General features: G+C 44.5%; 1 protein-coding gene across 5 annotated transcripts in view; it reads right to left on the reverse strand.

The window, feature by feature from the left end:
• Nucleotides 1–15,877, reverse strand: part of FLRT2 (fibronectin leucine rich transmembrane protein 2) — a 90,718-nt gene extending 74,841 nt beyond the window's left edge. For 2 of the 5 annotated variants that reach the window (XM_083734268.1, XM_083734270.1), the window contains exon 1: nt 9,506–10,525. The gene's annotated coding sequence lies outside the window, so the exon portion shown is untranslated. Of the gene's footprint in view, nt 1–9,505; nt 10,526–14,033 lie in introns of those variants that run through there. The other 3 variants (XR_014563099.1, XM_083734273.1, XM_083734269.1) reach the window with 3 other exon arrangements.
• Nucleotides 15,878–25,755: the final 9,878 nt, after the last annotated feature.

Consider the following 25,755-nt stretch of genomic DNA (forward strand, 5'->3'; position numbering starts at 1 on the left):
TCTCTCTCCCTTGCAGTGTTCTTACTCTTTCCTTATAATGCCCAGAAATGCTCAGATTTCAGCTGCTCAGGCTAAGACTACAGAAAAAACCTTGCACTTCCAGTTCTGGAGTTTGCCGCTTCACTTCCCAAGAGCCTGCCAAACAGAGAGATGTTATTACAGAAAATTGGAAGCATTTTTGTTGTTGCTTTTTGTTTTTACATGACTGTATTCCTTTTGTTCTAGGCAGGAAAGGCCACTCCACAGACCTCTGATTATTCTGGAAAATATATGGGAAGTAGTGAAAAAACAATTGAAACAGCTTTTTAAAAAGAAGAGCCACCAACTTTCTCTGCTTCTAACTTTAAAAGGAAATGAGACATCAAAGTATGTCATCTCTTTCCACATAATTTTTAAATATTATTGTTTGATAAAATTGTGGACCATCTACCACATCTCCCAGTTGTTAAATGTTCTCAGATCATCATGGGTTTTCTTCACATGCATCATATACACCAAGTCAAAATAGCTTGCATTTCAGATAACTTGGGACTTGGGACTTCACCTTCACTGAAGCATGTGGACTGACTTGATTCCTTCAGTCTTTTGGATATATTTACTCTGCAAATATCTCGTTTCTGTTTGGGTTAACTCTCATCTGAATTTCAGAGACAGATCCCTGAAAGCCTGGTAAGAAGAAGGCCCTGCCATTGGAAAAGAAGAATCCAACCTTGGTGAGTATCATTCCATTATTAAACTGCATTCCAATTAAATGTATTTTACTGTCTTGGCTAGAAGAAAAGAGCCAGCAGCCTACACTTCCCAGATGCCATTATGCAAAACAAAATGAGCTTTAGGTTGCCAGCCTCTGTTTTTTTAATTCAATGCCTTGAAATAGATTCATATCGCATGATCTACAATTACACATAATTGTATATACTGGGTTGTATCCAAACTTAAGAATAGACTTATGGAAACTAATGGATATGACTAACTTAGGCTCATTAATTTCAGTGGGTCTGCTTCTTTTTTGGTAGGACTTAGTTGGCAAAAATGCACCAATACCCAGTGACCAGGAATCCTGTAGGCACCATGACACAACAGACACAAGTGCCCTTCCCAGTGCATGTTTCATGCACTTTGTGCTGTGGGTACTGCACCCAATTCACAGAAACTTTTTCCCTATAGTGTGTGTAGCAGAGGAGCAGCACAAATGAACGTGCCCCATTACACAGAGGATTCCTCATCAACATATCCTCCAACATTTATCCAGTGAAAATAGTTATGTCCTATTCTTTTTTATTATTGTTGTTGTTATTATATACCTCGCCTATCTGACTGGGTTGTCCCAGTCACTCTGGATGGCTTCCAATATATACAAAAACCTAGTAAAACATTAATATATATATATATATTTTAAAATCCCTATACAGAGATGCCTTCAGATGTCTTCTAAAGGTTGTATAGTTACTTATCTCCTTGGGTCGGGGGTCACATAACTCCATACCGTCCAGCATTTCTCTGATGAAAACAGGAACATCATAAGGAAAAGCAGGACATTCCAGGATCAAATCAGAAACCGGGATGACTTCTATAAATCCAGGACTGTCCCTGGAAAATAGGGACACTTAGAGGGTCTGCATCAATGTTTATATGTGGGTGAACCAGGCCACTGTGCTGGGTTACTTTCTAATGCAAAACCAAAACGCAAGCACTTTAGCTTTTAATTAGAGAACTGTAACTGTAGCACACTGTTAAGAAGATGGAATCAAGAGTTCTGCAGCATCTGTGCTATACTGAGAGAGATATCGTCAACATGTGTATTATTGGTCACTGTCCTGTTAATGGAAATGCTTTCCCATCCCATTTATGTCAAAAATACACAGTGCGTACAAACCCTTTCAATGCTACAGTTAAGGAATGGAACATTTCCTTCCCTGCAAACTACCATTGCCCATTTGTTTCTGCTTATGAGAATGACATGCACCACCAGCTGCTGTTGGGAGTGTAACTCCTGGCAGCATTAACCCATTTCTCTCCCAATAAGGTCCTGGATTTAGTTTCCATTCTGGGCTCTGACCTTTTTCATCAGTGTATCATGTAATAGCCAGTGGACAGTTTGCAGCTACTTTCAGAGGCATGCCTAGGATCCCACTGTACAGAAATATTCGAAGGGCAAAAATCTCCAGGGACACAGGCGTGATATGTCTATTAGCAGCCACTCCTGGTGCTAGTCCTAAACTTCCCTGTCAAGAAGAAAGAACATCGGTCTGTGGACCTCATCTCTTCCAGCCACATTCCTTCTACAAGAGGCTATGACAGCCACCATCTTGGATGGCTTTAAAAGGCGATTAGACAAATCTGTAGCTGTGAATGGCTACTAACCATTAACAGTCACTTTGAGCTTCTTTTTGTAAAATAAAACTGGCTAAATTGTTTTTTAAAAAAAACCCTCCTCCTGACTATGCTCTACCTCCACTGTTGGAGACAGTTTGCTGGGAATATGTTGCTGGATAGTACAAGGGAGGACAGCATAGTTGTACTCAGGTCCTGCTGGTGGGCTTTATTTTATCTATCATCTATCTATCATCTATCTAGCTATTAAATTTGTAACCGTGGTACCTGGGGTTAAGAACTTAATTAGTTCTGGAGGTCCATTCTTAACCTGAAACTGTTCTTAACCTGAGGTACCACTTTAGCTAATGGGGCCTCCAGCTGCCGCTGCGTGATTTTTGTTCTCATCCTGAAGCACAGTTCTTAACCTGAGGTACTATTTCTGGATTAGCAGAGTCTGTAACCTGAAGCATCTGTAACCCAAGGTACCACTGTATACCGCCCTATAGCACAGGTCTCGGGGCAGTTACAACATAAAAATCACAATACAAAAACAACCCAATAGCCCCCTCCTTCCCAACACATTTTAAAATGACTTTGGGTGTCACTCGGCCAAAGGACTGGTTAAAAAGGAACATTTTTGCCTGGCACAAAAGGGTGTATAATGAAGGTGCCAGGCGAACAAACCTCTCGGGAGAGAACAATCCACAAAGAGGGAGCCACTGCAGAAAAGGTCCGTTCTTGTATTGCCACCCTCTGGACCTCTCATGAAGGAGGCACATGAAGAAGTGTCTCAGAAGATGTTCTCAGGGTCCAGGTAGGTTCATATGGAAAGAGGCAGTCTTCCCACAGGCATCTGGTTTGCCACTATGGGAACAGGGTGCTGGACTAGGTAGACCACTGGCCTGATCCAGCAAGCTCCTATGTTTGCATTATGCTTTGCTCCAGGAGTCTTGTCTCTACTGTGGGTATCAGCCTCAAGTCCGCAGTCTGAAATGGTGGCTAGTGATAATTCCTTATGAAATTCCTTATGAAACGTCTACCAAAGAGGGGAGGCTCTTTCCAAAGGCAGGGACAACCCACAGCGTTTTGCTGCCCATGGCGAAAGGGAAAAATAAACATGCTCTCCCCATTCCATGTATTCCACGTACAGAAACCAACTGGAACGGCAGCTGATTCTGGGATCCAGGGCGCTTGAGGCAGCTGGCTAGCTTAGGAGGGCCAGGGCTTGCTGTGTGGCACACAATGGAGGCAAATGGTTAGGGAGTTTAGGACAAAGATTCAAGGGGCTCTAGCTATTTGGTCCACAACCATGGGCTTTTTGACATGGTTGCCTTACTTTAACTAATACATGGGGACAGAGGGCAACAGAAATTGAGGGGTCTGAAATAAGTCTTTCAGGCAAACACAAAAGGATTTAAAGAGGCCTTTGGTGCAATTCCTGCAAGGCTAGAATTCTGAGCCTTCGGAAGTCAGGAGAAGTATATGGCCCAATGCAACAGGAAAAATGTGCTTTCGTGGTTCAGCAAGACTCACACGCAAGAACCTCCAAATAAACTGGGTCTTTTATCATTAAATTTAAAGGATTGTTTCAGCTTTCAGATTCAGGAAAGAATGATAAACAAATAAAAATAGTAAGCATTAAATTTCACTCCTTCCAAACTGATAAAATATAAGAGGGGAAATCAGATGCAGTCTATTTAAATTTGCATGGGCAGAACTTTGAAGGGATCAAAAAACGTCCCAACATTTAAAACCATTTTTCACAGACTCTGGTTGCACGTGAGCGAGAGCTTATTGGGATCTGACGCGTTGATTATCATGACTATTTAAAGGTTATCACCCCCAATAAGTTTGCAAATCATTTTCCTTTATGTTAATTTCTATGACTGTGGTCCTTAGCCCATAAACTGTCACAGGGAATTACTCTGTTAATTTATCAGTTGACTAGCTGCCCAGTGATTAATAATTATGAAGGACTCAAAAAGCCATGTTGGAATTTTTGTTGTGACCTTTGGGGGTTGATCTAAGGGGAGGACTGATCCTATGAGGTGCTGAGTATCTCCCACCCCTTTCAAAGCATGATCAAAATGTGCTGATAGGGACTCAGGAATGATGCAAGTACAGGCCTTGGCCAATGGCATTTTTCTGGCAACTTGCAAGACTGGGATCCATAGGATCATCCCCATCATGAAATCCCATTGGATTTGATAGGAAAGGAGATGGGTTCTGCAACCCCTGAAGACATGAGCACAGCAACAGTTTCTGAAATTCTGTCGTTCAAATGCTGCAGTCCACACATTGTGGAATAATCTCATTAAGGCTACCTATGAGTTAACAATTTGGGGGCAGACACCTAAATCTCAGTGGCTGGTTTACCTAAGTCCATGATCCATTTTTCTATAACTCTACCTTCACCCATTTAGAAGAAGAAATATTCCCATTAAACCGGATCAGAAGGAGCCATTTTTTAAAATAAACAAGCCACATGTATCAGGCCTGTTACAAAGTAGACAAAGGACCTTTAAGAAGCAGATCAGAAAGCACAGAATGTTTTTTTTTAAAAAAAAAGATTAAAGATGTTTTACAGATTTCTTTACGGATCATTAAGTTTTCTGGAATCCTGAATGTAACATGACAGATTTGTTTTAAGACCTCACTAGACTGAGTTCCTATTCAATTCAAAGGGCCATGTCAGGAGAAGGAATCAAAGAGAAATAAAGGCTGCTGGTTGAGTAAATCACCAGTAAAGCACCAAAGAACAGGAAGATCGCAACAGTCTGGGCCACTGTCTGAATATAACTAAGTTCATTGTACTAGCTAAGCATTTTCATAGAGGACTAAACTGGAAGAGATTCAGAAAAGACTGGACTCTGGCTCCCACAAAAGTATTTGCCTTTGGTAAGCCGTCAGTTTTTTTATGGGTTTCTTTTTAACTGTTGTTTCTAAAAGAACTCCAAAGATGTAATAATTATTTGGGTCACGTATTTCTTTATTTGTTCTTTAAAAGCAAGCCGACAGATGCATCTATAGGTCATACACTGCTTTAGGGAATTCAGCTTGATGCCATCAGCTTGAAGCTGACACTCTTCCTTCACATGGTTTGTGTTGGTGGCTTTTTTTGGAATCATTAAATTGGCTCTTGCTTTTATGTTGATATCTGTATTTTGTAATTGGGTGTAATTTGTGGATTTTGGTGGTTAGCCATCTTGATTTCCTTGAAAAATTGGGCAGGTTGTAAGTTTTTTAAATAAAATAAGAATAGTCATTTTGTGAGGTTTCCTTCTTTTTTCTTGAAATAGCACAATTTGCTTCCAAAAGAAAAAGAAGAAGAAAAATTTTAGTCCCGGGCACCTATCAGTTCTTGGATTATGTCACTGAACAACAGTAATAACATCTCCAAACTATTACTTCTGGGCAAAGACTTGCCAAAAGGAAATAAGGAATCATTAAGCATCTAAAGCCACCATATTACCCCGGCACTAAATGCATCAAATATCATCTGGGAAATGTCAAACCAAACTATCCCCCTCATCAAAGCAATGCTGTTGTTGGAGCCCTCGATTCACAATTCACAATAATTAACTAAAACATGAAATATGGATCTGGATACAAGCAAGAGACAAATTGATATTTGAAAGCTGGGTTTAATAATCCCCAAAAAGAGACCATCTGTTAATAACAATCTTTTCCCTTGATCTCTGATGGGTATTCAAAATACAGACACAGATGGAATTTTATTTCCTTTTTATTACAAAGATAATCTTGCTACTATACTAAAATGCTGGTCACTGTACATCTTTGCTAAGTATACATTTTTTTAGTTACAACTATGGGGTGATAAAAGTCACTCAATCAACAGAACTTCTGGAGCAAACATGAACTATTGGACATTCCAAATTGCATTTTGACTCTTGATTTTGTTAAGTCGGCTGACCTATGATCACCAGCAAACTAAGAGAACACTGTCCAAATGTCTGGTGTTCTTCACATTAGTGGCAAATGGGTATGAGTTACCTTATATTCATTTGAATGTTGTTCTACTATAGAACAACAGACATGAGAAGAGGAGTGAACACCGTCTTTTAATCCAACGAGCAAATTGAGTAATTTACGATATCCGAAACCCAAGCAAGTCAGATGTTGCATTCTCCCCCTTCCCCGCTGCCACAATATACTTTGCAGAAGAAAAGGAGCAAGATAGAGAGTGAGAGTGGAGAGAGACCATGCATGCATTGATTGCATACTTCTCACAGATAGAGGTCACTAATGGACTGAATTTGAATCACTGTGGCAGAAACCACAAAGTTATATGAAAGTAATCTAGTGAAAAATGAACTCACTTTTAGATTAAGAGCAGAGGGTGTAGGGGTGACTAAGAAGCTGTCCTTCTTGGAAACAGTTTTCTCTTAAGAGGGGCTATTCCCTCACCTATAAAGCACAGCAGAATAAAAGCCACAGCCCTTAATGTGCTTGATCTCCTACTTGTTTTCAAACAAGGAAGCCTACGTTTTCTGATGCCAGGGAATGGAGAGGAAAATCAAATCATCAGGGCTCTACATACTAGAGAGTTGCCTTTCTAACCACTTACAGAAATGTTTGCATTGCCGATTCTCGCCTGAAACCACAGCCCATGTAAGGCATTTTTTGAAATGGGTGGAGATGGGGTTGTTTTCAGCAGATAAGCCTAACTCTGTATCAGGCTCTCCAGCAGACCAGGATATAATCATGATTTATAGCAATGGCTCAAATTAAATCCAGAAACTGAAAATCATATGCAGATTAAAATCACATATAAATATGAACAAGTCAATCCTTATCTTAGCTTGTTTGCATTCCATCAATTTATCTTTTGTCCAAGTCCTAGACTCCTGCACACCGTGTCCAACATTCTGATCAGAGGCCAGTTTGCAAACAGAACATTATCACCATGCCAAGGAGGTCCAATTTTCAGTGGTGCTTGGCTGGCATCTCATAGAATAATAGAATTATAAAGTTGGAAAAACCAACACCCCCATCATCTAGTCCAGCCGTCCTCTTTTGTTTTCTTTTTAACCATTGCAATGCCACCTGCAACTAACCAAGCCGAAATCCCAGTTGTATAGGAGCAGAACATCCTCTCAAAAAGTGAGGTACTTTACCACTTATTGAGACTCATGGGAAGTTTTGGGTAAGGCATTTGTGAGCTCAGAGCAGTGTGAAAAGTACTGAGGCTGCCTAGTGTTCCAAGTGCAATATTTTGATGGGTCAACTTAATGCAGGGGAAACTGGCAGGAGGAGAAGGGAATGGAGATTCTCTAAGTGTGATGAGTGGAAATTATTTTTGAAAGGTAGTGAGTAGGTGCGGGTGGTGGTGGTTTTTTTTTGCTGAAATATAAGCATAGTGGGGTGTGTGGATTATGCCCATCTTAAAGTAATTTAGGCAAAAAGAATCAGAAGAAACAGTCCCATCATATCTAAACAGAAAAGGCTAGTTGCACAAGGCTTGCAAAACATTTTCCTGCCTTTATTCTGTGTTCTTTTCAATAGATCAGATAGGTTACTGCAATTCTGAAGGAAAATGAATCACCGTTATCTCAGAAGGCCTACTGCCCAGCTTTGTCCCTCCTGTGCTTGCAGGAGTCCCTGCCTCCTAGGATAGCAAAACAAAGAAACAAAAAGCACGCCAGCATAGTACTCTTTCTGTTAATATCAAGATGCTGCAGTCTTTAGTCAAAAAATGCCACTTTCAGTGTGTTTCCGTGACACACACCATGATGGTATGGCCTGACTGTCCTTTCGTCCCTCTTGAATCCAGAATGGATTTGCCAGTCCCACTGGAGCAGGAATTCTCTAGTACATGCTACGTAAATAAATCCATGAATGAACTCCATGGGAGTTTTGTCTCAATGAGGACTGCAGGATTAAGCTGCCTGGAGAAGATTACTTTCCAGATCCCAATTGGCATGATTGGTTTGTAAGCACTAAGAGAAGGTAAATAAGCTTGGGTGTAAAAGGATAGGCTTTGCCTATACTAAGCAAATGCTCTCTCGTTCTATCTCTCTCTTTTTCTCTCCTAAACCAAAGATAAAAAATGAAAAACCCCACAAAGGCAAAAATCTAATCAGCACTTTCTATACACAAGTCCAGGCTTCTGCATGGATTTCTGCCTTGGACTTTATTAGCTTATTGTAAGCCTTAAAACAGATTTCCTCCATTAAAATTAATTAAAAGCTCCTGTTGACTGATTCTCCATTCCAGAGAGGAAGGTTGATGGCTTCTCCCTCAGTTTTCAGGCTGCTCCCCCCCCCAACTGCCTGCTTCAACCCCCTCCTCTCTTTTCTCTCCGGCTTGTCAGTAACCCTCAGACCAGCTTCATGGAATAAGGCTGCTGTCCACTTGATGGACTTGAAATGCCATCTCTGCCTCCTCCTCCCTCCCTCAAGCCATCAGATCCGCCTTTATGTAGCTATTGATGGGAATCTGATGAATACTGATGCAATTTACCGCTGCCTCCCCGCACCCCTTGAATTTCATAATGCTTGTCAGCACTGACTTAACCTGATCTTCGCTTTGCCAGCTTGGCTTTCATCTGCTCAACTTCTCCATTCCATAACACACATACAAAAGGAAATCTCTTCCCTTCTTTCTTCCAAAATATAAACCTCACTTGCTTCCAGAATGCCAAGTAGAAGCTCTTTGCTCGATGGTGTGAGGATACTGATGGGAGGAGGGGACAGAGGGGGGTCGTCCCTTTCAAGGCTAGAAAATGGCCAGAGGGCACATTTGGAACAGTCAAGAGTCAGGTGGGGGATGAAGGAGAGAAAGTAAAAAGCTGCCCTCTACGTTCATCTGGATTCTCATCCTCTCTCTCACACACACAGGCTGAAATACACAAGCTGCTGCACAGCGATCGCATCTTTCCCTTTCCACTTGTCACATACAGCCATTGATAAATTTCCCAGTGGGGATGCCTGCGCGTGTGTCCCTGTCATTCGCGCACCACCCCTCTAGTCTAAGCAGGCGACTGGCCATTTGCCCCTCATCCCGTCCACACCTGGATCCCAGGCCACGAACTTTTTGCATCTGGCACTATGGGGGCGATGGTTGTAATGGCAGGGGGGCTTCCCTCCTTCTGGGAAGGGGGGAATATTAGAATCGTTGAATCGGGGTAGGGGGGAATCCTGAGAGAGGGACGCGAGCCCGATTGTACCTGCAGGCTCCGATCCTGAAGCGTCGTCCGCGGGTGCGCATAATCCCCGGGGAGTCTCTGCCTCCCCTCCAGCGAAAACCCCCAAACTTTAGCGGCCGCCGCCACAGCAGCAGCAGCAGTAGTAACGTTGGTCTCCGAGGCGCTGGGAGAGCAGCAACGGTGGGATCGCCCCCTCGCCGCGGTGGGGTCGTCGTCGTCGTCCGCCTCCTGCTGCTGCCCTCGCCCGCAGGCTGCGGGCGGCGCTCGCCTCCGGGGCCGCCGCCTGCTGCTGCTTCTGCTCTGCGGAGCGAGCGCGGCACTTTCTTCCGCCTTCCCCGCTTACGAGGCAGCGGCAACATCCTCCTCCTTTCGCCTCCAACGCGCAGCCCGGGGCTCCAGCATCCCCGAGAAGGCAAGCGCAAAGGCGCACACCTCTTCCTCTGTCTCCTCGGTCCCCACCTCTCAAGGAGAGAGAGAGAGAGAGGACGCACCAGGCAGAGAGGGACGCCAACAACTCGAAATCAACAGAGACGCGAGCTCTAATCAGCCTGCAGCGAACAGTTTGGTGGTGGTGTTTTCCCCTGGCCTGGGGTTGGGTTTTTTCTTTCTTTCTCCCCTCGGTCCTCAGAGCTCAGGAGAGAGCGGATCCCACGAGGAGGAAGCGCAGGCGAGCAGCACCCCAGAAGCCTCCAGGGGCGCCGGGCGCATGCAGACGTGCATGCGTGAGCGCGTGTGCGCTCGGGCGCCTCTTTCCCCTCTGGGCTCGGAAAGTCCAGCCGCGCTGGCAGGTTGATCCTGGGCGTCAGGAGATCTGCGATCGGACTCTAATGGCAGCCGAGCCTTTCTGTCTCCCCCACCCCTCTCTCCCTCTCCTCTCTCTCCCTTTTGCTCGCCTGACACCCCAGGGAGATGTTTACAGTAATGAATTCGGGTTGATAGCCATCTCTCTCTCTCTCTCCTGGAGTTCCTCCCACATGGCGAGTTTAAAGAATGCTTGGAAGGCAGGGCTGCAGCCTGAAAGCTTTCCAAGAGGCAAAGTCGGGCTCGGGTTCTCCCCCCCCCTTAATTATTTAACCCACCCTTCACCGTCAAGTTCTTTAGCCAAAGAGGCGCTTCTGCCTCGATTCTTATTAGCAGTCTCTCCCCCTCCTCCCCTTTTGCGCGCAGCTATCAGATAGAATACGGGAAACAGCACCAAGCGGCGTCTTAGGCGCTCAGCCTGATCTACTTCTCGGCTCGGCTCTGGACGTGCGGGCGCGCGCGCGTGTCATTAGCTGCTTTAATTGCCCCAATAGAGGCTCCCCGACAAAAAACATCAGCAGGGCTTCCATGGCAGGCAGGATTTGAGTTTTTCTGGCTCTTTTTCTCCCCCCCTGAGGATCCCGACCATTAAGAATAAAAAGCCACTTGGTTTTATCCTGCGCTGAGCAGGCGCCCCGCTTGCAGGGAAAGGAACTCCCTTCGCTGGGATAAAATGAATTAATTGTAGTCATTAGGAAAGGGGAAAGGAGGAAAGAGGCAGAATGTTCACTATAGCGGTGTTATTTCACATGTCTGCAGCCTACGGTGAGATCCCCATTACCACCATCCCCTTTGAACTTTTACCTGGCAAAATCAAATCAATAAATACATCAGCCGATCCCCGGAGAAGGAAGAGATCTGTTTTGTGTTATCTTGACTTTTCTAAAGGACAGAGGAAATCTAGTTACAGATAGGTAGCCGTGTTGGTCTGCCATAGTCAAAAAAAAAAATATAAAAAAATTCCTTCCAGTAGCACCTTAAAGACCAACTAAGTCAGTTCTTGGTATGAGCTTTCGTGTGCATGCACACTTCTTCAGATACACTGAAACAGAAGTTTCCAGACCCTTCTATATAGTGAGAGGAAATCTAGACGTCTCTGCCTCATAACTGAATAAATAACCTCCAACCCCAAATGCTACATTCGCGAGGGGGCAGCCAGTAAACCCTTTTTATTTAAATTTTCGGCTACTGCACGGGGGGCGCATTTTCACCAGACTAAAATGAAATTGATCGTTTTTATACTCTTTGAGAACTTTGCTAGATACAAATGGAGAGGAGGGAGAGAGAAAAGACGGCTGTACCTTCAAGACTTTGCTGGTAAAAAATGAATATACATTATCGGGTTGCATGTCTCTGACATTAATTTTTAGCACCAGAGAGGGAGGGAACTCGTTGAAGTTTGTCAATTTCAGGGATCCTACAGATTCTTCTTTTGGAGGCGGGGTAGATTTTGTTTTTCCCCATGCTGACTTGTTTTCCCTCCTCCGAGCATCTGGACTCGAGGTTCTAGAGCTAAAGAGCCTAGTGGATTGACACTAGTATCGCGAACTCATTCCTGGTTCATCTGCAGGGAAAGGGAGGGTTTCACACCTGCCTTCTCAACATCTGATGGCTGCCACGCAAAAGGGTGCCTTGAAAGTGTGAGTGGGACACCACAGACCCAAAGCCACGAAGAGAAAGCCCACATGGCCTCAAGCGCGAGGCTTTTCCACGGATCCAGTTCACACCCTCCGCAGACAGCCATCAAGTGTACAGCAATCAAGTGTAAACTAAATAAACCCAAGTGCAGACGCTGGAGTGAAGAAGGCCTGGACTCAAACTACTGAGAAGTCCCTTGAGCGAAACGTCCTATTGACGCTAAGAGCCGGTTAGAGGTATTTCCGTTTCCCCCTTCTCCCTTCGATCACACGTACAAGCCACACGCTCGCTCTCCTTGCCTCAGCCACCCATCCCCAGCAATGTGTTGGCGGGGCATACAGACGCGTTGAGCGTTTTGGACACGGCCTAAGCTACCTCCGAAGGCACATCCCCAAACGCAGGAAAAGGGGTACATATATGGCAAGGGAAGGCAGCACGCATGACTGTTCTAAAGCAGAGGGCTATGATATTGCCCAGATTACACGGAGAAATGGAATCAGCTCAAGGAGGGAAGGGCTGTAGCTCAGTTGCAGAGCGCCTGCTTTGCGCGCAGAAGATCGCGAGTTCTATCCCCGGCATCCCCAGGCAAGGCTGTAGGAGGCTGAAACCCTAAAACCCTAGAGAGTTGATGCAAGTCATTGTAGACGCTACTGGACTAAGGCAGCTTCCCATATTTACTGATGTGACACGCTGTTATCAAAGCCTGGGCACAGACCAAAACTATGTCCCTCTCTCTCACAGCCCATCTGTGAGCTTGGGGATCATGGCACTTTCATTCCTGCAATCTATGTACTTTTCCAAGACAGAGGAACTCCTAAACCCGCTGAAGGGGTCCAGCCCCCTCCCCATGCCTTCGAAAAATAGAAATGCTGGTGCGCAGACCCCGGAGAAGAAAGCCAGAAGGAGCATCCAGCCAGGCTCTGAAACGGAAGCGCTGACGAGAGCCTGGCACGCAGTGCTGCTGGCACTGTTATCACAAAAGCAGAATCGCCGCTGGAGAGGAAAGCGGGGGGAGTCTCAGCGAAATCAAGACGGTGCGGGAGGGTATCCCGGTAACTCGGAATGAAGTCCGGACTCGAAGGAGTTAACCCAGCCCTAACGCTCCCGCACCCCTCTTCTGCGGAGGCGAAAAGGGGGGGGGTGGAGGAAAGACATTTGCCAGACAGTGATTGACTGATGGGGGAAGAAAGGAGGTTTGTTTCCGTCAGCAGTAGATCTGGATTAAAATGGGGAGGGGCGCTAAAAAGGAAGGAGTGCAGGCAGCGGGAGCTGGGGGGAATAAGCCACTCAGAGCTCTCCAATCGATTGATTCTGGATCTTATTTTGCACGGGGAGGGAGAGAGAGAAAGGACGACGCTGCTTTTCTCAAACCCTTGCGCCTCACTCTTGAAGCCCGATCTGGTCTAGATTTGTAAGGGACGTAAAGTCCCGTTGAACTCGCCGGAGCTTCCTTGCGCGTAAAGGCGCACAGGTTCCGGACGCAAAAGACGAACCGGCGGAGCAGAGGCACCGTTTTGAAACGTCACACACACACACACACACACACACACACACGATTGTCACTACCTCAAGGCTTGAGAACTTGAACTTGAAGGCACGGAACGGCCTGATTTACAGAAGCCATCAGAATCCACCCACGTGGACCTTTAGTGCGAGAATGGTGGGCACTGGAAAGGAGACACCGTCATTAATTCACCCAGAAAATGTGTTCGTGTGCGTACTTGAACTAGCACCACAAACTTAATCTGCCATGCAGAAACCGAACTGTCATTGGTTTGAAGGGGACTACTCTGGAGTAGGTACTTTCAGGATCGTAGATATATTATTATCATTATCATTATCATTATTATGCCCCCCCCATGCATACACAACTCTTCCTTCCTATGGAGAGAGAATCCACAGCCTCCACCTCTCTCTTCCTCGCTCGCTCCGGAGTCACACCGAATCTAACCTTGCACGCCTCTCTGGTCCCCCCTCCCCCGAATGAAACTTTGAACCCTGGGCGTATGAAATGGCCCGAGTTCTTTCTCCCCATCCATCCATCCATCCATCCATCTCAGATGGTGGCGCCTGCAGCACGAAGGCAGCGAGGTAAAAGAATTCGCTTTACCTGACGAGAGTGCGCCGCGTTTCTCCTCTCGCTGGAGCTCACCCAAACCCCACTGGGTCAGGAAGGTGGCGAGGGCAGCCGCTCGATTCCTGCATTGTACTGATTTAAGGATCACCGCCAAGGTCTGGCTTTGTTCCATAGCTGGCAAGAACCACGCTCGCCGTCCTCATAATCTCCGGCTTCCACCGCCGCCGCCGATGAGGCTTCTCTCGCCGAAGAGCGCCCAGCGGAGGGATCTTCTGGAGCCGCTGTCCAGCCGGTCATTCAACCCAGAGCGCCAAGATGCAAAAGACAGCCGAGCATGACCAAATGCCTCGTTCTTCTCCGCCTCCGGCCCGCAAATCTCTCTCCCTCTCTCTTTCTTTTCCCCCTCTTTCCCCAAAGCAGATCCTCGATGCACCAGATGGGTGCCCCTCCGTCTTCCCAAAGCGAGCCTGCCTGGCGGGTTTCACAAGCGGGTGGCTGCAAGAGCAGCGGCAACAGCAGCGCGCAGCTACGCCTGCCTCAAACAGCGCCTTCCTCGAAACTCAGCCGTCTAGCAAAGAGCGGCAGGCAGCGGCCGCTTAACCCTTTGAGGGCGGGACGCTGAAAGAAGAGCCGAGCCTGTGAGAGCGAGCGAGCGAGAGAGAGAGGTCGCTCTGTTGTGGCTGGCCCAGCACAGAGTGTCTGGAGAGAGAAAGTGAGAGGCTTGCATGCCTGGGGAAACTTACACACACACACACACACACACACGAGAGAGAGAGAGAGAGAGAGAGAGAGAGAGAGAGAGAGAGAGAGAGAGAGAGAGAGAGAGAGAGAGAGATATCCTTCGGGAGATCAGCTGCGTGCCTCTTTTGCAAACGGGCCGCCTCGTCTTGTCTCAAGGGGTGGGTTTGGAAAAGAAAGAACAGGCATAATCTGCCACTGGACTCGAGAGGAAAGGGGCGGGTGGGGAGTGTTTCTACTCTGGATCTCTATTTTCTGCACTTACAGACCTTTTTAAAAAATGTTTCCCGTGAACAATACGTGGATTTAGGAGCCACTTCGGAGGGATTTCGCCTCTGATCCTTGGATTTCGTGCGTGTGGCATGACTTTAACCTGTAGTTATTTAGTTCTTCCCCAACCCCCGGCACACCTCAAACCGGCACCAGCCTTTCCAACCTCCTCGCCTTCGGGGCTTCGCAAGCAGAAGCAGAATGTGCGTTAACAGCGTGCACGTGTGTACGCTTCTACAGCTGTAGAAAGGCATACAAAGATAACCTCCTTCCTCCCCACGAGCCTCCTTCCTCTTTCATCTGGCGTTGGGGCTTTAGTGAAGAAGTCGAAGAGAGAACCAGTTCTGCTCCGGATGTACTCGGAATGCGGATTAGGCCTTGGGTCTCCCTGTCTTCCTGGCACAATAGTTCATAGAATCATAGAACTGGCACCCCAAGGGTCATCTAGTCCAACTCCCTGAAATGCAGAATTAATTTATCAGAGCTGCATACGCACCATATATTTAAAGCATACACCCCCAAGAACCTTGAGAACCGTAGTTTACCTCTCGGGGCTACACAATTCCCAGCACCCTTTATCAAACTACAGTTCCCGGTATTGCTGGAGGCGAGGGAAATGCGCTTTTAATGTGTTTGTACTGGCTCTGCTGCGGTGGAGCAACGGAGAGTTCATAAGGAACATCAGCACGCTGATAGCCACATCACTAAAGAGATACGTGAACTCGTGCCTAAAAGCTTCCCTGCTCTCAAACGCCGAATAAAAAAAGAATTAAAAGGCACTGTGTGAGAGAGGAAGGAAGAACGAAAGATCCAAGCGGTAAGCTCCTCTGCGCAGGCTACAGCTCCCGATTTCTTCCTCCAGCCTTTCCGAAGTGACGCGCGCAGAGCGTTAACTCGAAGGGGAGGGAGGGGTCGCTTTTCTCCCCCCCCCCCCGCGTATCTCAAAAAGTATGGCAGAGATATATTGGGGAGGGTGGCACTGAGGCGTGCAAATAACTCACTTTCTTCCGTGGAAGCACCAGGAGCTACAGTGAAGCTGCGCCGAAGTAAAACGGTTTGTTGGATGGCGTGCTGCTGCGACCTGGTGCGCCTCGGCCCATTTCAATTCAGATTGCACAAAGCGACCTGCTAAAGAGCTCCATAATCAAACCCTGTTGGGACGGAGCGGAGAGGTGTTGCCTGCCCCTGACATGCTCTCATCTCTGCTTCCTTGACTTCAAAGCACAGATCTCGGGTACATCGCCTGAGAATATTCGGATCATAGTTGTAAGGGCTGTGAAAATTTTATATTTAACTACCTATCGCTATGCTAGAAGAAGTGCAGGAGGCGAGCAGCGCTCCTAACGTGCTTTGTACAGTTGCCGTGCAAATCCCCGCGTTTAGACAAGGTGGCAGTATAGCACAGGCGGAGCTCGGCGCATCTTGCAGCGCCGAGCAGGAAAGTCGGCAAGCCCGGGCTCGCCAGCGTTTAACCACCTACCCAAAACTCCCGCCCCGCCCCTCTCCTCCTTTCGTTTAGGTTGATTTATTTCCCCCTCCTCTGAAATATTAATCTTGGGTATCGTTTGATTGCTTAGCCCTTAAACGCTGCCTTTAAAAGAGAGAGTTGTTTTCATAATATTTTTATTCTTATTTTTCTATTGCAAGCATGAATGGGGAACACAGAAACGCAGGCAGTCTGTGGTGTAGTGGTGCAGGAATGATGATGCCTTTTCTTAGGGTGTTATTTGCCAGCCAAATAAACAAGCAACCCCCCCCCTTAAAAAAAAAACAACCCTGGAAAAATAAGCAAAGCAGAGGATGAGGTAGGTTGCAGTAGCAGGCATGGCTGAGTTAGACTGCCATTTTTATTTTGAACAAATGCCAAGGCTGCCTTAGGATGTTACGACCCACCAAAAGGTTTCAAAAGTCTCATTGGACTGGATCAAAGGTCACATCAACCACCATGCATTTAAAGCCCCCTTATATCACTCCCCCCCAAGGAATCCTGGGAACTGTAGTTTATTCTGGGAGCTGTAGCTCTGAGGTGGATCTTCTAGTATATGATTGAGAACCATTCAGAAAGCAATTGTGTATAGGGGGGGGACGGGACAGTCTATATCTATGCCAGAGGTGGTGAACTCACAGCCAATGCTGACCCATGAAGCCATTTTTAGTGGCCTGCCACCCTCTTCCAAAATCACATGTTGCATACTACATTTCAAAAGTGCTGCTTCTCCCTCTGAAATAGACAGCATTGCTAGAAGGTTCGAGCGAGGATCGGAAAAGCAGGAAGGAGTACTTCTCTGTTTCATTCCTATTACAGTGCTGATGTTGGAGTGTTTCTTCCAATATCAGCACTGTAATAGGGATGAAAAATATTGTATTTTCCCTCCCTATCGCAGCACTGCAGTAAGTGGCTCCCTAATTCTATCCAAGGAAACACAAAAGGCAAAATAAGAAATAAATAGATGCGTAGCTTATAGGGCCTAACTGAGCAACTTTGCCAGTGCCAACCGTCTCAGACTCTATGGTGAGACCTTGTTGGTCATCCAACACCGGGGGCTGCCCTGTTGGTGGTTCCTTGGTTGTGGAATGCTCTCCCTAGTGTGGTGTGCCTTTCTCCCTCATTATTTCAGGAGCAATTTGAAAACATGCCTGTTCACCCAGGCATTTGGTGGCTGAAGAACACTGTTCCTGGGATCATTGGATGGAAGTAGATTTTTAATTTCAATTGCATTTAGAATATTTTTTAAACTGACTTTTAAATGTTTTTAATTAAAAAAATTCCTTCCAGTAGCACCTTAAAGACCAACTAAGTTAGTTCTTGGTATGAGCTTTCGTGTGCATGCACACTTCTTCAGATACACTTTTTAATTGTTATTGTTTTTAGAATGCTTTAATCTTTAGAACATTTTTGCTTTATTGTTGTTTTCAAATTGTACACACACACACAGACACACACACACACACACAGTTGCTGTCCTGGGCTCTTTGTGGAGCAAGGGCAGGATATAAACTTGGTAAATAAATGGAAGGCTCAGGAGGGAAAACAGTGGCCCGTGAATCACAAATGGATAAGGGCTGCATTTCTATTGCATTAAAATGGAGAGATAACATGAGTGAAGAACAGAGAGGCCTGCCACCCAAACTGGACCAAATGCAGTAGTAATATTTCTGCCTTAACAAGCAGCAAAGTGTAAGAAGAAATAATGGGATTTCTCTTGAGGCTGCAAATAATGATATCATGAAGTCAATGAGTCTTTGCACTTACTTGAATGGATGTCAAATTAATTATAACAATAGTAATAATTCATGCAGAGTTTTTAAGCATGCTGTAACATTTAGGTCTCATATTCCTCACCACACTTTTGCTACTATTGTCATCATCGTCATTATTACTCATACACTGCAGTCAGTCCTATGCAGTTTTACCTGGGAGTAAGGTCCACTGGGCAAAATGGGACTGGCCTTTAGGCTTTTGGATTGTGGACCTGTGAGATGTACTTGCTATTAAAGAAACATGCATAGGACTAGGTCATAAATGAAGTGCTTTGCTCTGGTTAAACTTCAGAGAAGCAACGTTTCCCCATTCCATTTTGTTAAATGGATTCTTCATTAGGCAGATTCCTCATGCCATTTTGGTAAATGAAATAAAATGTGTGTGCATTGCAGAAAAAGTACATATTTATATTTATAAAAAGTACATACTGGTGCTGGAATTAAAGGAGAAAAAACTGTCGAGAGAGCATAAAGTGTCTGTGTGTCTGTGTGTGTGTGTCACAGCAAAAGAAGAAAAAGAGCCAGTACATACAATCTTTTTTCTTTATATTTCTAGTTGCATTTCAAACATCCTCCTTGTTTATCTTACATCCTCTAAAGTATACCTCTTTTTCCAGAAAGTGATTTTTCTCCTATGGGATTAAAAAAAATAAAATCAAGTGGTATAGTGCACGGCACAGCTAGCAGCCACCAGGCAGTCCTTGCAATATATGGGATATCTCATATCGATTTTCCTTGAAAGACCTTTCTTTTTGCTTTTCTGTTTTTTATTGCCTGGTATGTTTTTAACTGGAGAGTTACCAAGATATCACCCAATAACAGTCCACTCCATGCCTTCAGGTGCTGCAATTTATTTCACTTGACAGGCTCTTCCTTCTTTCCTTCATTTTTATTTTTATTTTTTATAAATAGCTTTTGATAGAATTATGGCCAGTCATATGTTTGGCAGTTTCTCAGTGTCTGTTCCCAAGGGATGCAGACATCGTGGGAGTCTCACCAATTTCCTTTCATCTTTAAAACCTCAAATGCGTGCCAATGATTTTTCAGCTTCCAGCTTTCACTTGTCTCGTGTTGTTTTTTGCAAGCTGGGCCCTTCCAATAAAACGATGACATGAAATGGAGAGAGCAACTTTGAGGTCAACATGTCCTGCAGATGTGTAGGTGTGTTTGCTCCTATGCACCACCTGGGGGACACTGTGTCAGAGTGTATCGAAACCAAGTTACTGGAGGCATGTCAATAGCAGTTGGTGTGAGCAGCAACAAAGGGAGGTTTCAATGCTGGCTTGTGCAGAGGGATCAGCAAATCTGCCCATTTCCGTTTCTCTCCATTTCTTTTTGCCAATCTTAACTTTAGTTTTCTATGCTTCCACATAAGTTTGCAATTTATTGCTTTTTTAAAAAAAAGGTCTGCATGAACATCCACCAGCATTTTTGTGTGAACTTCTAATATGAACATTTTTGCAAAGCAATTTTCCTACTATAAAGCTTTTTGGGACAGTATGATTTTTCATGAATATATGCATTTTTAGGCACGCTTTACCTTAGCAAATGCATATTTGTACATGTGAAACTACATGACTGGAGAACTGCATTGCAAAATTTAGAGAAGTGCAAATTTTGAACAATGACTGTGTTTCAGATCATCTATTGTTTTGAAAAGTGTCATTTAGGTAACTCCACCTTTAAATGCAAACAGAATTTAATTCCTCCCCCCTCCACATCGCCCTGGTGAGGAGCAGGGTGACCAAAGGAAGGCCAATGCAAAAGACACTCAAATTCTCAGTACTTCTTTGGAGTAACTGATTATTTGATGTATTTGTATCACTCTATGTAGAATATGCTTGATCCAGCTAAGCAGTGTTAAGGTGGAGAGGTTTTAATCCACAGAGTTCAGCATGGCAATGTTAATTTTTATTTGTTTTTAAGGATATTTTTTCACATCACACCAAAAGTTCTTTTCACCAGCTGCAACATTAACACAAAACCTATAATGGTTCCAGTACATTTAATTTAAAAAAACAACAACACCCGAATCTCTCCCACTTTCTATCCTGTATTAACAATATTCACACATGCACACAAATAGCACAAGAGAGGCTCAAAGGCATTTTGCATGTCATGTGCGAAAATGCCTTTATTTTTGAAAGGCTTTAAAATAGAAATAACGGTTCTTCTAAGGCAGATGGGCAAACAAGAAAATCAAGCCAAGCTGCTGTTTCTTAAAGGAGATGTAAAGGAAAGGAAGGCTGCAATCCTATATTCATCTACCTGGGAATAAGTCCCATTGAATTATTTCTGAGTTTACTTCTGAGTGGACGTATCAAATTATGGTCTTAGGGTGATATTCAAGAGGCGTCAAAGAGCAAACACACTGAAATCAATAGTTTTAACTTAAGTCTATTGATTTCTGTGGATCTCACACGTTGATACCTATTAATCCAGACTAAGATTTTGACAGTTAAGAGTTGGATCTAGAGTGTCTCTTCCACAAATGGAAGGGAGAGAGATCCAGTGTATATTTGCATAGCTCAGTTGGCAAGAGCATGGTGCTGATAACACCAAGGTCGCAGGTTTGATCCTTATATGGGATAGCTACACATTCCTGCATTGCAGGAGGTTGGACTAGATCAGGCATAGGAAAGCTTGGTCCTCCAGATGTTTTGGGACTACAACTCCCATCATCCCTAGCTAACAGGACCAGTGATCAGGGTAGATGGGAGTTGCAGTCCCAAAACATCTGGAGGGCTGAGTTTGCCTGTGCCTGGACTACATGATCCTCATGTTCCCTTCCAACTCTGCAGATCTATGATTCTTTTAGGCTAAAACCCTAAACACACTTGCCAGGGAACACTGTTTATCCACTGGACACAGTGGAACTTGCTTCTTTCGTAAAACAGTCACAGGATTGTGCTGCTAAACTTTTGCTGCATCATTATGCGCAATGCAAATCTTTTTTGAAAGGTCAATGAAATGTAAAAAATAAATAAACACAAGCAATGTTGTCTCAACAGATGGTACCTATGTTGCATATGGATAAATTGCTGCAACAATTTTGGGACATCAGGAGAATTTTGTGCTTATGAAACGTTTGGAACTATTTCAGTTTTGCCTACGAATTCACAGAAAAACCTGGCTTCTATTCTACCAAATCCAGTTTACATGTAAGAAAACATAGTCTGTGGGCTTAGCAATTAATTTTTGAAAGCAGAAAAAATTAAGAGAGCAAGTCTTCATTTCAGATGAAAACTACAAAGCCAATGTGGTGTAGCAGTTAGTGTGTTGGACTGAGAACTGGAAGACCAGGATTCCAGTTCCCACTTGGCTATGAAGCTCACCAGGTGACCTGGGGCCTGTCCCTGTCTCTCAGTCTAACCTACCTCACAGGATTGTTGTGAGGATAAAATTGAGTGGGAGAGAACTATGCATTGAGTTCTTTGAGGGGAAGGTGGGATATAATTATCATAAATAAAATTCGTGTTATAAGCTTAATTTTATCGTAACTTTGCAAATGTCAGAACTGAGATTTCAGATCCAGACCCGTATCACATTATTTAGTGTTCGAAAGCACGTCAAAGTGCAAGTAGATAAATAGGTACCACTCCAGCGGGAAGGTAAACGGCGTTTCCATGCACTGCTCTGGTTCACCAGAAGCAGCTTAGTCATGTTGGCCACATGACCCGGAAGCTGTCTGTGGACAAACACCGGCTCCCTCGGCCAATAAAGTGAGATGAGCACCGCAACCCCAGAGTCGGTCATGATTGGACCTAATGGTCAAGGGTCCCTTTACCTTTACCTAAGTGGAGATTGTATATAAGGTCGCCAACTTTTTTTACTATCCTCTGCTACTGTGCTAATAATAATAATAATAATAATAATAATAATAATAATAATAGTTATTATTTATTTATACCCCACCCATCTGGCTGGGCTTCCCCAGCCACCCTGGGCAGCTTCCAAAAAATATTAAAATACAGTAATACATCAAACATTAAAAGATTCCCTAAACATGATCCGGTTGCCCTGACATGCTCAGGTGTTAATCTTCTTATCCCAATCCCCTAAAAAGGTTCATTTGCTAATTGCTGAAAGTTAGGAGAGAGGTCATTTTTCCTGGTTAGTTGGTAAACCTAGTTTCGTAAGAATTGTGTGCAATGAAAGGTAGAATGAAGAGATTAACACAGATAAAACTTTTCTAATTAGTTGGAGAAAAATGGGCTCCACTAGTCCATTGTTTTAATTTTCATGTAGGTTTAATTCGTATAAAGCAGAGCCTGTGATTTCTTTCTCTCCAGGGAGAGCTTTTGGTGTTGGAAAACTATGTCCAGATATGCTGAGTCACTGAAACATTCATCATCCATTCAAGAAACTTATCTCTGATGGCAGAAAGATGGTGAAGAGTTAGTTTAATGAGGTGTGAGCTCTAAAAAAACATTTGAAAGGTATGAGGCTAGTTTTCATGTTGATGTTGTATAGAGATTACATTGACATTGATAGGAGTCACCTTTTTCATATCATTGTACTCATTCTTTACAAGCATTGTGAAAGACTCTGGATTTTATTAGTCTTTCAGCATAGTGAGAAGACCCATCTGATGCACACTTGCAAAATCTTCCCAAAGGATGTGCAGTCTTAAGAGTGAGCTTCAGCAAGGTTAGGATAGATGAGAGCAAATGAGATCTCAGTTTTTCCCCCTTTCGTCCAGACTTTGCTGTTCTTGGCTCAAGAACGTGCGTCAGGTAAGCAGCTCATGGCAACAGAAAGATACATTCTATACTTTTCTGCTGTTCTGGAAAGCTGTGTTAAATGGCTTGTTCAGAACAGTGCTGTCAATCTAAGTTTTCCAAGGCCACACCCCTTCCTGAATCACCTGAACCAATGAAAGGCAGGATCAATAGGCACCAACTCCTAGGGGCCGCCCGCTCAATGTTCAGAGGGTGGAGAGGGTGGGAGCAGTATGACTTTGGTTGCCAGCGGCTCCTTCTCATCCTGCTACATGGGGGAGGAATAGGAGAAGCAGGCAATACTGGAGCTGAGTGGGGCATGGCATGACTCAATGGTTGGTAGCTCCTCCTTCTCCTCCTGCTGCTGCTGCAGTGACTGGCTTTCCCCGTCTTTCCCTTGTATGACGGGGGGGGGATGGGGGCCACTGGCCAATGGGACCATGCTGCCACTGTGTTCAGCTCCACCCCCTGGTTACTTGCTACATCACACATGTGACATCAGGATGCCGCGTTGGGCCCCCTTAATCTTTTTTCCGAAGCTGGTGCCTTTGCCAGGATCTATTTCAGATCAATATCTCCAGGGTTTGCTGATCACTTAAGTTCCTATTTGTTTTCAATTTGTAGTACCTGTCTTCCAGCTGGGAACCCTTGAAGCTCTTAGCTGTGGATTTATTTAGAAGGATACACACACACACTGTAGTCCCAAGCTGATTGGCTATCAAGATCTGTCACATATCCCTAGGACAGTTGCACCTTTTTGTATAAACCACAAATGCCTCTTTCCTTCTTATGCCTCAGGCAGAAAGACAGTGAAGAGGTTTTAACTGCACTTTTTCTTTGGGGGTTTGAAAGAATCTGTCAAGTCCTCCCTGAAGAGATACAAGGATTCAGAGCATTTAATATGTGTCTTTGAGTCAGGCTACAATCATGAGAGAGAAAGGAAGCGCGCCCCCTTTTTTCCTTTAGAATTGACTCACACATTTAACAGTTTGAATCATGTGGATGGTGGCAACACTTATTCAACTCAGGGATGGGCTGCTAGCTAGGCCTGTTGCAAAATAGGCTTTAGCTACAAAACCCGCATGGAGTTCATTTCATGCTGCCTTCAGGCACAGAGGGATGTGCACAGCTGTCCAACTCAACTGACTCATGAACGTCTTCCGTCCCTCAGTCCTCTTGGGTGATGTTGTGCTTGTTGTTTGATGTCACTGTACTCTAGGTTTGGACTTTGCACTTTTGTCTGTAGCCACACAGGATTTATGTCACTGCTAAAAATTGGCCGCTGTTTCTTTAATGCTAAAAGAACTAAGTCAGCATGAGTCAGCGGCCTACAATTACTCATGCAACCTTTCACCTTATTGTACCTGTATATATACAGTGGTCAATGTTAGTGTTGTGCGTGTGTGTGCGTTGGCTGGTGAAAGCTGGTAGTGTTGATGTGTGTACAGTTGGTCGGTCGTTTTGCAGATAAAGACTTTTTAAGAATAAAAGCAGAAAATACTCTGCAAGGACACTCTTCTCGTGGACTCTTTTATGCCGACAAGGGTTCGAGGACCAGGCTGAGGAGACAAAGGAAGTCAGGACCTTTGCTTTTTTCAAACACTGTCAATTTATTAGTAACCAGCAGGATTAGTGCTGTATCCCTGATAACTCTAATGGGTATGTCTGCAATGTGTTAGATGCATGATAGCTTTCAAGAGCAAGGCAATTTGCAAATCCACAAACTGTTATTCTTGGATATCATTATTCTACCAAACCCTGATGTGATATATCCTGTGTTTTGATATCTCACATCCATCTGCAACTCCAAATCTACTATATATTTTGGGAAATGAGTTGTTCATTTGTTCTCAACAGGTTCAGTCACCACTTGAGTTATCATCATCAAACTTGGCACGAGGGTTCGTGAGGTGCAGGTGTCTGTTTTCATTGCTGTTGGGAAGCTGGATGTCATTTGGCAGTCCCAAACGTGACTTTGGTGTGACTTTGCCCAATATTTGGCATGATGGGTACAAATTGTGTGGATTACAAACTTGACACGAGAGTTTCTGAGGTGGGGGAAGCAATTTCCATCAATGGTGGGATGCCAGCTGCCATTTTGAATCAAGATGGTGGACTGATACATGACTTCAGTGTGACTTTGCCTGATTTTTCATGTTATAGTTTCAACCTGTGCCAATTTAGATGCCTCTGAAGATTCCATTGCCCAACATGACACGAGCATTCCCAAAGGGCAGGCATCAATCTTTTTCTTTGTATGGATGCTGGTTGCCATTCTGAATCAAAATGGTGGACCAAAGCATGACTTTGGCATGACTTTGCTCAATTTGGCATTAAGAATCCAAACTGGATTGAAGATATTGTCATTGATATGACTTTATCAAATCTTTCTTGTAACTTGAATCTATTGGTTCGAGTCCTACCCTCCAGAGCAGGAGAAAACAAGCTTGCTCCATCTTCCATGTGACAGCTCTTTAGATATTTGAAAATGTCTATCATATCTCCTCTCAGTCTCTTCTTTTCCAGGCTAAACATACCCACCTCTTTCAACCATTATTCATAAGTCTTGGTCACCCTCCTGTGCACACATTTCAGCTTGTCAATATCCTTCTTAAATTGTGGTGCCCAGAAGTGGACAGAATACTCCAGATATGGTCTGACCAAGGCAGAATAGAGCAGGACTGTTACTTCCCTTGATCTGGATACAATTCTTCAGTTGATTCAGCCTAGAATAGTACTAGATTATTATTATTATTTTTTTGCTG

This window comes from Podarcis gaigeae, assembly GCF_964106915.1.
Source record: "Podarcis gaigeae genome assembly, chromosome: 1".
In the NCBI taxonomy this organism is placed as follows: domain Eukaryota; kingdom Metazoa; phylum Chordata; class Lepidosauria; order Squamata; family Lacertidae; genus Podarcis; species Podarcis gaigeae.